Source organism: Monodon monoceros, unplaced genomic scaffold (genome assembly GCF_005190385.1).
Source record: "Monodon monoceros isolate NGI ecotype Baffin Bay Population unplaced genomic scaffold, NGI_Narwhal_1 Super_Scaffold_20, whole genome shotgun sequence".
In the NCBI taxonomy this organism is placed as follows: domain Eukaryota; kingdom Metazoa; phylum Chordata; class Mammalia; order Artiodactyla; family Monodontidae; genus Monodon; species Monodon monoceros.
The window spans coordinates 106401161-106415421 of record NW_021703777.1 but is presented as its reverse complement, the minus strand read 5'-3'; positions in this window follow the sequence as shown (position 1 = coordinate 106415421).

The window sequence follows — 14261 nt, the reverse complement described above, 5'->3', positions numbered from 1 at the left end:
ACTGGGTCCATAGCTCTATATCACGTGGGCACTGTGACCAAACTCTTCTCCATCAGTTCAGCTCAACAAGTAGTCACAGAGGGCTGCTGCCAAGGCCTGTGAAAATAAGACAAAAAGAAATTCTATGGGTAAAGCATAAATAGTAATAGATGTCATTTAATGAGTGTGTACCTCATCCCATCATGCTAAGGCATCACATACATTATCCCATTTATTCCTTATAATCACCCTGTGAGTTACTTCTCAGTTACACATTACAAAACGGAAACCCTGGGCTTCCCTGGAGGCACAGTGGTTAAGAATCCGCCTGCTAGTGCAGGGGACACGGGTTCGACCCCTGCTCTGGGAAGATCCCCCGTGTCACGGAGCAACTAAGCCTGTGCACCACAACTACTGAGCCTGCGCTCTACAGCCCACAAGCCACAACTACTGAGCTCGCAAGCCGCAACTACTGAAGCCTGTGTGCATAGAGCCGGTGTTCCGCAACAAGAGAAGCCACCATAATGAGAAACCTGTGCACCGCAACGAAGTGTAGCCCCTGCTCGCCGCAACTAGAGAAAGCCCATGCACAGCAAAGAAGTCCAATGCAGCCAAAAATAAATAAATTAAATAAATAATTTTTTTTTAAAGTTAAAGAAAAAATAACAAAGATTGGCTCAAGATGGCGGAGTAGAAGGACGTGCGCTTACTCCCTCACGCGAGCGCACTGTAATCACAACTAACTGCTGAGCAATCATCGACAGGAAGACACGGGAACTCACCAAAAAAGATACCCCACATCCAAAGACAAAGGAGACGCCACAATGAGATGGTAGGAGGGGCGCAATCACAGTAAAATCAAATCCCATAACTGCTGGGTGGGTGACTCACAGACTGGAGAACACGTATGCCACAGAAGTGCACCAACTGGAGTGAAGATTCTGAGCCCCACGTCAGGCTTCCCAACCTGGGGGTCTGGCAACTGGAGGAGGAATTCCTAGAGAATCAGACTTTGAAGGCTAGCGGGATTTGATTGTGGGATTTCGACAGGACTTGGGGGAACAGAGACTCCACTCTTGGAGGGCACACATAAAGTAGTGTGCACATCGGGACTCAGGGGAAGGAGCAGTGACCCCATAGGAGACTGAATCAGACCTACCTGCTAGTGGGTATGGTTCAGTCTCCTATGGGGTATCAGAACCATAGATATTGCAACAAACCAAGAAAATACTCTTGTTCAAGGTCCTTTGAGACCAGCAGCATGAATCTAAGTGATCCACCAACCCATCCAAACCTAACTGGGTCCTTAGCTCTATATCACGTGGGCACTGTGACCAAACTCTTCCCCATCAGTTCAGCTCAACAAGTAGTCACAGAGTGTTGTTGCCAAGGTCTGTGAAAATAAGACAAAAAGGAATTCTATGGGTAAATTGGAGGGTATCCTGCAGAGGTGGGGGGTGGCTGTGGCTCACGCTGGGGACAAGGACACTGGCAGCAGAAGTTCTGGGAAGTACTCCTTGGCATGAGCCCTCCCAGAGTCTGCCATTAGCCCCACCAAAGAGCCAGGTAGGCTCCAGTGCTGGGCTACCTCAAGCCAAACAATCTACAGAGTGGGAACCCAGCCCCACCCATCAGCAGACAAGCGGATTAAAATTGTACTGAGCTCTGCCCACCAGAGCAACATCCAGCTCTACCCACCACCAGTCCCTCCCATCAGGAAGCTTGCACAAGCCTCTTAGATAGCCTCATCCACCAGAGGGCAGACAGCAGAAGCAAGAAGAACTACAATTCTGCAGCCTATGGAAGGAAAACCACATTCACAGAAAGATAGACAAAATGAAAAGGCAGAGACTTTGTACCAGATGAAGGAACAAGATAAAACCCCAGGAAAACAACTAAATGAAGTGGAGATAGGCAACCTTTCAGAAAAAGAATTCAGAATAATGTTAGTGAAGATGATCCAGGACCTCAGAAAAAGAATGGAGGCAAAGATCGAGAAGAAACAAGAAATGCTTAACAAAGACCTAAGAATTAAAGAACAAACACCTATAAGAATTAAAGAACAGGGCTTCCCTGGTGGCGCAGTGGTTGAGAGCCTGCCTGCCAATGCAGGGGAATTGGGATTGAGCCCTGGTCTGGGAAGATCCCACATGCTGCAAATCAGCTGAGTCCATGTACCACAGCTGCTGAGCCTGTGCTCTGGAGCCCCTGAGCCGCAACTACTGAGCCCGCGTGCTACAATTACTGAAGCCCTTGTGCCTAGAGCCTGTGCTCTGCAACAAGAGAAGCCACCTCAATGAGAGGCCCGCCCACTGCAACAAAAAGTTGCCCCTGCTCACCGTAACTAGAGGGAGCCTGCGAACAGCAATGAAGACCCAATGCAGCCAAAAATAAATAGACAAATTTAAAAAAAAAGAATTAAAAAACAAACAAACAGAGATGAACAATATAATAACTGAAATGAAAAATACACTAGAAGGAATCAATAGCAGAATAACTGAGGCAGAAGAACGGATGAGTGACGTGGAACACAGAATGGTGGAATTCACTGCTGCAGAACAGAATAAAGAAAAAAGAATGAAAAGAAATGAAGACAGCCTCAGAGACCTCTGGGACAACATTAAACACAATAACATTCGCATTATAGGGGTCCCAGAAGGAGAAGAGACAGAGAAAGGACCCGAGAAAATATTAGAAGAGATTATAGTCGAAAACTTCCCTAAAATGGGAGAGGATACAGCCACCAAAGTCCAGGAAGCACAGAGAGTTCCAGTAGAAAACTACTAGAGCTAATCAATGAATTTGGTAAAGTTGCAGGGTACAGATTCAATGCACAGAAATCTCTTACATTTCTATACACTAACAACAAAAGATCAGAAAGAGAAATTAAGGAAACACTCCCATTCACCATTGCAACAAAAAGAATAAAATACCTAGGAATAAACCTACCTAAGGAGGTAAAAGGCCTGTACTCAGAAAACTATGAGCCACTGATGAAAGAAATCAAAGATGACACAAACAGATGGAGAGATATACCATGTTCTCGGATTGGAAGAATAAATATTGTGAAAATGACTGTACTACCCAAAGCAATCCACAGATTCAATGCAATCCCTATCAAACTACGAATGGCATTTTTCACAGAACTAGAACAAAAAATTTCACAATTTGTATGGAAACACAAAAGACCCCGAATAGCCAAAGCAATCTTGAGGGAAAAAAACGGAGCTGGAAGAATCAGAGTCCCTGACTTCAGCCTATACTACAAAGCTACAGTAATCAAGACAATATGGTACTGGCACAAAAACAGAAATATAGATCAATGGAACAGGATAGAAAGCCCAGACATAAACCCATGCACCTATGGTCAACTAATCTATGACAAAGGAGGCAAAGATATACAGTGGAGAAAATACAGTCTCTTCAATAAGTGGTGCTGGGAAAACTGGACAGCTACATGTAAACGAATTAAATTAGAATACTCCCTAACATCATACATAAAAAATAAACTCAAAATGGATTAGAGACCTAAATGTAAGACTGGACACTATAAAACTCTTAGGGGAAAACATAGGAAGAACACTCTTTGACATAAATCACAGCAAGATTCTTATTGATCCACCTTCTAGAGTAATGGAAATAAAAACAAAAATAAATGGGACTTAATGAAACTTAAACCTTTTGCAAAGCAAAGGAAACTACAAATAAGATGAAAAGACAACGCTCAGAATGGGAGAAAAGATTTGCAAATGAATCAACAGATAAAGGATAAATCTCCAAAGTATGTAAACAGCTCATGCAGCTCAATATTAAAAAAAACAAAGAACCCAGTCCAAAAATGGGCAGAAGACCTAAATACACCTTTCTCCAAAGAAGACATACGGATGACCAAGAAGCACATGAAAAGCTGCTCAACATCACTAATTATTAGAGAAATGTAAATCAAAACTACAATGAGGTATCACCTCACACCAGTTAGAATGGGCATCATCAGAAAATCTACAAACAACAAATGCTGGAGAGAGTGCGGAGAAAAGGGAACCCTCTTGCACTGTTGGCGAGAATGTAAATTGATACAGCCACTATGGAGAACAGTATGGAGATTCCTTAAAAAACTAAAAAAAGAGCTACCATATGACCCAGCAATCCCACTACTGGGCACATACCCAGAAAAAACCATAATTCAAAAAGACACATGAACCCCAATGTTCATTGCAGCACTATTTACAATAGCCAGGTCATGGAAGCAACCTAAATGCCCATCGACAGACGAATGGATAAAGAATATGTGGTACATATCTACAATGGAATATTATTCAGCCATAAAAAGGAACGAAATTGGGTCATTTGTAGACACGTGGATGGATCTAGAGACTGTCATACAGAGTGAAGTAAGTCAAAAAGAGGAAAACAAATATCGTATATTAATCCATATATGTGGAATCTAGAAAAATGGTATAGATGAACCAGTTTGCAAGGAAGAAATAGAGACACAGATGTAGAGAAGAAACGTATGGACACCAAGGGGGGAAAGCGGCGGGGGTGGGTGGTGCTGGTGGGATGAACTGGGAGATTAGGATTGACATATATACACTAATATGTATAAAATGGATAACTAATAAGAACGTGCCGTATAGAAAATATAAAATTAAAAATTAAAAAAAAAGTGTCAATGCCAAGAAACATGAGAGAGGCCAAGGAACTGCTCCAGATTAAAGAGTAAATCAATAGCAAAATGCAATTCATGATACCAGAATGAATCCCAGACTGGGGTGGGGTGAGGGGGATGCTATAAGGACATATTGGGGGAAGACATAAAGTTTGGATATGGACTGTGGATTAGATAATAGTATTATATCAATATTAAATTTTCTGATTCTGAAAATTAAAAAAATAATAAAATAAAATTAAAAAATTAAAAAAAAAGAGTGTTGAAATGGGATGTGGCTGGATTCATGGGAGGAGGCTACAGATACCTGCTCCTAACAACTGGGAGCTGGAGGGGTAATCATCCCCCTCCTCTCTAAGACCAGAACCAAAATTAGGAATCACTCTACTTGCTAAAAAGGTTTTCTGTCCTTCCATCCCACATAACAAATTCCAGAGTAAATTGGGTCACTATCTCTTGATGAGTTTCCCATTTGCAAAAGCTAGTCCAACATGCCTCTCCTATTATATAATATAATCTATTTCTTTGCCAGAGTAAATCTGAGAGCAGGAAGAAGCCAATTAGAGTGGCTAAACTGACACAAACTTCAAATGCAACTACGGACCCAGACATCCATGCACACATATATATATAAGTATAAATGTAAATGTCGTATGTAAATATGTGTGTGTGCTTTGGGGTCTCAGGACAGCAGGAATCACAAGAACCAATCCTGTGGTATAGTTGCAGCTGATTCATATCCCAAAATATACAAGGATAAAATTAAGACAGAAAAAAATGAGCAAACCTCATTACGTGTTTAAGGTTCTGTTTTTGTTATACTTACTATATACTCTGAGAAAATGCAACTATTTTATACTAAAATCGCTAATGAGAGACATGAATCAGATAATGAAAAAACTGACAGAATAAATTTAGTTAATGCTTAACATATTCTGAATTAGAACATTTTTTAGTGGCATGACTCTAAGATTCTCCTCAATTCATCAGCCTTTTCCCAGTGAAGGAAGAGAGAGGAATCAAAGTATATATGTACTACCATGTATCATGTGAGGTTGGTAATTATAATAAAAGCTTCCATTTAACAATCCTCACTGTATAGTGTCTTCTAAGAATAATTACATTTGGATTTTATATAGTACATGTTTTCTGAAGTGCTGAGGAAACCTTCACATATAAAATGTAAGCAAGCAGAACCTACCTGGGGGAAAGCAATACAGTGTCAGTGAAATGTAAGGAAGAATGATTTTCAGTGTATTCCAGGACACTAATGAAGGTAACATTCAGACTTTCAGAAAACCAAAATCAAACTCATAAAAAAGTGGGGAAACAGGAGGTAAAGGATGTGAATGGATGCTGGGGTACATAGGGAACCACAAAGTAAACATACAAAACAGAAAACAGGCATCTTTTTAAAAAAATTTTTTAATTTAATTTTATTTTTTTATACAGCAGGTTCCTATTAGTTATCTACTTTATATATATTAGTGTATATATGTCAATCCCAGTCTCCCAATTCATCCCACCACCACCACCCACCCCTGCCGCTTTCCCCCCTTGGTGTCCATACGAGAAAACTGGCATCTTGATGGTTTCAAAGGGTTCCCAGTTTCTGGTATCCTTGGATGTTCCTTGGCTGGTAGGTGCCATTCTCCGTGTGTCTTCCCATGGTCTTCCCTCTCTAGGCATCTGTCTCTCTGTGTAAATTTCCTCTTTTTATAAGGACTCAATCATATTAGATTAGGATCCACCCTAAGGACCTCATCTTAACTTGATCAGCTGCAAACACCCTATTTCCAAATAAGATCACACTCACAAGTACTGAGGGTTAGAATGCAATATCTTTAGGGGTACATAATTCTTCAACCCATCCATCCAAGAGGACAGAACAAAGAAGAAGAAGGAAGAGGAAGAGGAGAAGGGAAAGTTGAATACAGGGATAATAGGTATCACCCTGAGAGATTTGTTTTTCTCCCCCAAAAATCATGGTACCCAGAAACCACTGTGAACTTAATTTTCTGGGAGTGGTGCTGATACTCTAAAACTAAAGGGGTTGGAATATAGCACATTTTTTCTGCTGGATGTTTTTTTTAAAGAGAGAGCTTCATAATAAAGGAACTTTGGTTTGGGTATTCTTTGAAGTTGCTTATTAATTACTGACCAGGGGATTTTTGCAGAACCTAACACCTGTGGCCATAATACGTCTCTGGTTAAAAATGTGTTAATAACAGGTTTTTATGTAGCTAACACAGGAATTTACTTATACTTCAGACTGCACCAAAGTCTACAAGCTAAGCAACTAGACAAAGGGGTAAATAACTCACAACTTTGAATAGTAATTACCAAAGAGAGTTTTTCCATTATGAAAATGTCAATCTGTAAACCCAGTTAAGTTCCAGAACCCACTCATGTAGCATTTAGTCCATAGGTGTAATATATTAAACTGTGTTTTCCTTCTCCAAGACTTCTCACGTATAGTAACTTTTTAATGCAAAAGATCACATAAGATATAAATACAAAATAGCAGAAAATCTTATTTTTGTGTGTAATGATCCATTAAACTTTAATATTTCAATGAAGTTATATTGTAACTTTGTTTCACAAAGTTAAACTTCGTTGTAACTTAGAAACCCTTAAATTGATGGTATTCTGCAATGAACTAAAAACTTTTGTGTCTCAAAATACTTAGAGTCTCATTCATAACTAACAAGAGCACTGGGTTTACTATTAGCGAGTAACTGGTACATAAAAAGGATCAAGACATATTTATGTAAAATGAAATACTGCATTGGGTACATGGATGAAAATGAAGTGGGCATTTCTCCTACTTCAGTAAAGGTGTCCAATTCTTCACGCAATCCAAGATTTCAAAGTAAATATTCTTCTATATGTGAAACTGAAAATTGTCCTTAACTTGTCTATTTTCTTTTGCATTCCCCCAATCCTTCTTGCTGCATTAACCACAAGTCCCAGACTAAGAAAAAATTTTAAGTGTGTAAAGTGTTCTCTACTTTATTCATACCTGACTTCCCATAAACACTATGTCTAATTGATAAAACTTATTTCAACCTAGTGCAGAATTCTGAGGGATAAAGGCTTTTTTTAATAACGCATCTCACCAATAGAGGGCAGACCCTGAATGCCCAGAAAACTTCTGTATCCTTAAATGCCCTTGGGCCCAGTTTTCTTAAAAGCTCACATGTGATAAAGAATTATAGCTGCCAGTCCTTCTGGTTATGTTAGTGACCCCAAATTTATTTCACTTATTTGAAATAATGTCTTCTTGCTTTTAAGAAAACAGTATCAAAAAGCAAACAAGTAAGCTAACTACATGTTTCTACAAGTCCCAAATCCAAATAACACAAGGATTAGGACAAAACTTACGTATACAACTAGCAAGTTTTTCCAGTAAACCCAAGGAAGGATGTATATTTGATAAAACCCAGAAATCTGAGGACTAATTAACATAAAGATTTATATTTCTGTTAAAATAAATAAACTGTAACAAAATATACGCCCCAAAAAGGCTCAACTATTTGAAAACTGGCAGAAAGAACTTGCCTGAGTGCTAATAAATTCTTGATTTTTAAAAGTTAAATGAATTATGTAAGTACTTTTTAGAACAGTAACATTACTTTTATAAAACTACCTTGATTGAATATACAGTGGAGAAAAGACAGCCTCTTCAATAAGTGGTGCTGGGAAAACTGGACAGCTACATGTAAAAGGATGAAATTAGAACACTCCCTAACACCATACACAAAAATAAACTCAAAATGGATTAGAGATCTAAATGTAAGGCCAGACACTCTAAAACTCTTAGAGGAAAACATAGGCAGAACACTCTATGACATAAATCACAGCAAGATCCTTTTTGACCCACCTCCTAGAGAAATGGAAATAAAAACAAAAATAAACAAATGAGACCTAATGAAACTTCAAACCTTTTGCACAGCAAAGGAAACCATAAACAAGACAAAAAGACAACCTTCAGAAAATATTTGCAAACGAAGCAACTGACAAAGGATTAATCTCCAAAATATACAAGCAGCTCATGCAGCTCAATATTAAAAAAACAAACAACCCAATCCAAAAATGAGCAGAAGACCTAAACAGACATTTCTCCATAGAAGATACACAGATTGCCAACAAACACATGAAAGGATGCTCAACATCACTAATCATCAGAGAAATGCAAATCAAAACTACAATGAGGTATCACCTCGCACCGGCCAGAATGGCCATCATCAAAATATCTACAAACAATAAATGCTGGAGAGGGTGTGGAGAAAAGGAAACCCTCTTACACTGTTGGTGGGCATGTAAATTGATATAACCACTATGGAGAACAGTATGTAGGTTCCTGAAAAAACTAAAAATAGGGGCTTCCCTTGTGATGCAGTGGTTGAGAGTCCGCCTGCCGATGCAGGGGACACGGGTTCATGCCCCGGTCTGGGAAGATCCCACATGCTGCAGAGCGGCTGGGCCCGTGAGCCATGGCCGCTGAGCCTGCGCGTCCGGAGCCTGTGCTCCACAACAGGAAAGGCTCACAAAAAAAAAAAACAAAAAAAAAACTAAAAATAGAGCTACCATACGACCCAGCAATCCCCCTACTGGGCATACACCCTGAGAAAACCATAATTCAAAAAGAGTCATGTAGCACAATGTTCGTTGCAGCACTATTTACAATAGCCAGGACATGGAAGTAACCTAAGTGTCCATCAACAGATGAATGGATAAAGAAGATGTGGCACATATATACAATGGAATATTACTCAGCCATAAAAAGAAACGAAATTGAGTTATTTGTAGTGCAGTGGATGGACCTAGAGACTGTCATACAGAGTGAAGTCAGAAAGAGGAAAACAAATACTGTATGCTAACACATATATATGGGATCTAAAGAAAAAAAAATAAGGTTCTGAAGAATCTAGGGGCAGGACAGGAATGAAGACGCAGACATAGAGAATGGACTTGAGGACACAGGGAGGGGGAAGGGTAAGCTGGGACGAAGTGAGAGAGTGGCATGGCCATATATACACTACCATATGTAAAATAGATAGCTAGTGGGAAGCAGCCGCATAGCACAGGGAGGTCAACTCGGTGCTTTGTGACCACCTAGAAGGGTGGGATAGGGAGGGTGGGAGGGAGGGAGATGCAAGAGGGAGGGGATATGGGGATATATGTATGCATATAGCTGATTCACTTTGCTATACAGCATAAACTAACACACCATTGTAAAGCAATTATACGCCAATAAAGATGTTAAAAAAAAAAAAACTACCTTGACTGATGTGATAGCAAGTTCTAAAAATTTAATTAATATAAAATCATTCAATTTATGTTCAAAAAGTGAAAATTGTTTAATATTTTTCTCTTTCAATCTTTCTCAAGCTACCTTCCCCACCCCACACTTTATTCAAGTCAAAAACACTTTAGGGCTTCCCTGGTGGCGCAGTGGTTGGGGGTCCGCCTGCCGATGCAGGGAACACGGGTTCGTGCCCCGGTCCGGGAGGATCCCACATGCCGCGGAGCGGCTGGGCCCGTGAGCCATGGCCGCTGAGCCTGCGCGTCCGGAGCCTGTGCTCCGCAACGGGAGAGGCCACAACAGTGAGAGGCCCGCGTACCGCAAAAAAAATAAATAAATAAAAATAAAACACTTCAGCACACAACAAAGACAAAGCCCCAGAATAAGACGAGCAAAAGAAGGCCCCTGCCCTCAAGGTATCTGCTATCTCTACAGACAAAATCAACCCACTGGAAGGCCCCGGGGAAACATATAGTAAATTCGATAATGGTAGCACAAAGAAAGTGTTGTAGGGGAAACCAAGAGAAATATTAAATAGATCTTGAACTCATAGTTCTTAGAAGAAAAGTGCTTTTATATATTGGTCATGGTTTTTAAGCCCTGATTCAGGTTTTTCTTAGCAAATGAGGACATTTTGACTGGAGTGGAACAGAGGTCCTGGTACACTTGCAAAAGAGTTTGTGTCTGCGTATGGGCCATTTATATAAAAATCTCTTCTGTAAGTAAGGGTAGAAGCACTCCCATTACTGCTGGACACTGTACAGACAGAGCAGAATCCTGTCCGGGAGGGCACCAGAGTCCTGGGGGCTGGGGTGGCTTTGGGCTGTGGTGACCCTCAAAGCCAGAGGAATTGGAAATGGGGTTTCTCAGCAAATAGAGCAGCTGGTAGTCCTGCCCAAACTTATAAACATTTCAGTAAAGAGCGCAGTTAGACTAAGGTGGACAGTGTGTACTTTCTCCTTCAACCTCTACTAAAGACTAGGTGTATTTACTAAGGGACAAATGAGAAAGTAGATTGAGGATTCCAAAAACAACAGCCATTTGGAAATAAAGGAAAGTGCATTTCCATTCATTTCTGAGCTTGAAATTGACAATCTATAACATAATGCCTCAAAATACGCCCCTTCTACACTCTCCAAAGTTATCCAAATTTAAAGCACATGTGGATAGTTTAACTCCACTCAGTAATCCCCCCCAAAACCTCTGTCTTCCTCCTTCAAATCATATACTGTGGCTAATAATTAGCAAAATTTGACTAACATGCATTTCACAACCTTTCTCGGATATAGAACCTTGCTCAACATTACCACCACTGCAAAAGGAGAGGAATCAGATGCCTAAGATCCCCAGCATTATGACTAAAAGAAGAAAAAACAAGCTTCAGAAAAGCCTGGGTATTTATTACAATAACCATTATTATCAACTTATTACAAAATAACATATTTTTCTAACATTTCCCAATTTAAAAATCATTTCACGCTGATTTTATCATCCGAATCTTACAGAATCTATAAAAGCCAGCTGGGGAAAGTGAAATGGCCTGGCTGTTAAGTCACCCAGAGAAGCTGAGGTGAGTGAATCCCGCCCCAGGCAGGACGGGGTGTGCTGGTCTAAGAAGATCTCTCGAGAGGGGAGGCTGCCACAGGTAATGAGAAGGTAGGGTGCTACCTCAGGAGACTCAGAACCATTACATTCAAGATTACGACAGTGTGCAGGGCTGGGCAATACGACCAACCACCAACATCAAACCCTTCCTGGCATTTCAGCACTACTAGATTTCATTACTTGCTGAGCAGGGATGGGAAAGAGTCTGGTCTGGGGCCTGAAATAATTTACTAAAGTATCCTAACCATTAACAGTAAGAACCAGCACTTGTGGAGTATTAACCATATCTCAGGACTATATAGATAATTTATTTCCCCTCCCTCCCTCCGGAGTCAGCTATCCTATTTTACCTGAGGAAACTAAAGAAGAGAAAATGTAAATGATTTGACCAAGATCACATACCTAAGCTCAGAGCCAGGCCCTGAACTCAGGCCCTCTATCCACCAAGCCATGCTTATCCCAGGAGGGACCATCACAACCAGAGCACTAAATAGTATTGTTCCACAGTGACAGGGCCTGGAAAGCTTCCCTTTCCAGAACTTGCTTTTGAAAACCCTTTATTTAGAATGGCTTTCACAACCTTGGCATGTAGATGCTGCAAATACAATGGAAAGTTGGTAACAATCAACCTAAAGCAATAACAGGAATTTAAATGTAAGAAAGTAGAAGAGCATCAAAGGCAGAGCAGACTCTCCACAGTGAGAGCATGAGGCCTGGTGATTCAAATTACAAGGAGATTGTTGAAGGGCAAAGAAAAACATAGGGTATATTTCTTAGAACTGACAGCATTTTTTTTTCCAAATAAAAATATTTCTGTATCAACAACATTTTAAACCCCTTAGCCAGAGGTCTTTATAAAGGATAAAGTGAGGAGAGAAATGACTAAAGCTTCATGCACCTTCATATATGCACCTTCATATGCACCTTCATAACTGATGTATGTGATCAGTTGGTTCTCTTTTAGTTAACTCCTCTGGGAAAAAGAGCTGTCGGTAGCATGGGAGTTCTCAGACCTTGTATTGCTATAAAATTAAAGAGCAAAAGTCATTAATTAATGAACTATCAAGACCAGACATTTTACATATATAATAATAGTAACAACAATGATGGCTAACACTTATTAAACGCTAGCTGTAATGCCAGGCACTGTTCTAAGCGCTTTACTGTATTATCTCATTTGATCTTCCCAACAACCTAGTTTTTGCCTTATTTTTCATAAAAGGAAGTTGAATAGCTTGCTGAGAAATTAATACAGCCGGCAAACGGTGGACCCAGGATTTGAATTAAGCAGTCTGACTCCAAGACCTAAACTCTTAACCCATGTATGATATGTCATTTAATTTAAACCTCCTCGTAATCCTGTCCTGTGAGATGCTTTTTTTTTTTTTTGAAATCAGTAAAAAATTTATTATGTTAGAAGGTGATAAGTTCTACAGAGAAAAGTAAAGCAGGGAAGAGGCATAGGGAGTGCCTGTGGGGATAGTTGCAAAATTTTTTGAGTTGCTTTTTATAGCTAACAAAATTGTCGTTCAGCTGGGTTAAACAGTTGAGACAGAGCTCAGTTTCAAATTCAGGTCAGTCTGTCTCCAAAACTCCTGTTCCTTGTACCACGGTTTCCCTATAAAAGAAAAAGAGATGCCAAAGATGAAGTTGAGAGACAAGTCTGGGAAAGGAACTCTCTACAGACGCAAACCAGATGTCAGCTGGGGTCTCCCTGCCCCTGGAAATCTAGGAAACGGTGTCTGCAAACTCCTTTGTACATTTTGGGTGAAGTCCCAGGAGGGGTCAAGGTGCTGTTTGTTCTTGTCCAGCTCTGCCTCCAGGTTCCACCTCTGCTGAATCGTGGTTCCCACTCTGCACTGTGGACCCCTTTATAGAATTCATCCCGGTCCCTTGATTTCCACAGCAGGCCCCAAGGGTATGTACTGGACAGCCCTGCTCATTAAAACAAAGTTTCCTTGACCATTTCCTTCCACACACAAGCTCCAGCTTCCCCCTTATAACCCTGCTCTCTCTCTCCTTCCCCCTCCTCTGTTGAACCCGCATCTCCTGAACAAGAATTCCTCCCACTTTCCCAGGCACAAGCAGCTCAGGCTCATGACCCCACTGCTACAAGACCCTCCCTGCTGCCTGCAATTTCCCATCCAGAAAGCTCCTCAAGGTATTTTACTTTCCGCGGTAGCTCTCGCTCCCAGAGGAGGCATGACTCTGGCTTTTAGAGGAGCAACTGGCCACCACAAAACCTACCACGGGTCTTTCTGTCAGGCAAACTGTGGGCTGGGGAGGAAATTCAAGGAACAAAAACGGAATGTCGGACTTCCCTGGTGTCGCAATGGTTAAGAATCTGCCTGGCGATGCAGGAGACACGGGTTGAGCCGTGGTCCGGGAAGATCCCACATGCTGTGGAGCAGCTAAGTCCATGAGCCACAACTACTGTGCCCGTGCACCACAACTACTGAAGCCTGTGTGCCTAGAGCCCGTGCTCCGCAACAAGAGAAGCCACCGCAATGAGAAGCCCGCGCACTGCAACAAAGAGTAGCCCCCGCTCACCACAACTAGAGAAAGCCCGTGCGCAGCAACGAAGACCCAATGCAACCAAAAATAAATAAATAAAATTTATTTTAAAAAAACTGAATGCCGTGAAAACCTCAGCATACTTTTTTTTTTTTTAAACTTTACGGTATCAAACTAGACAACACT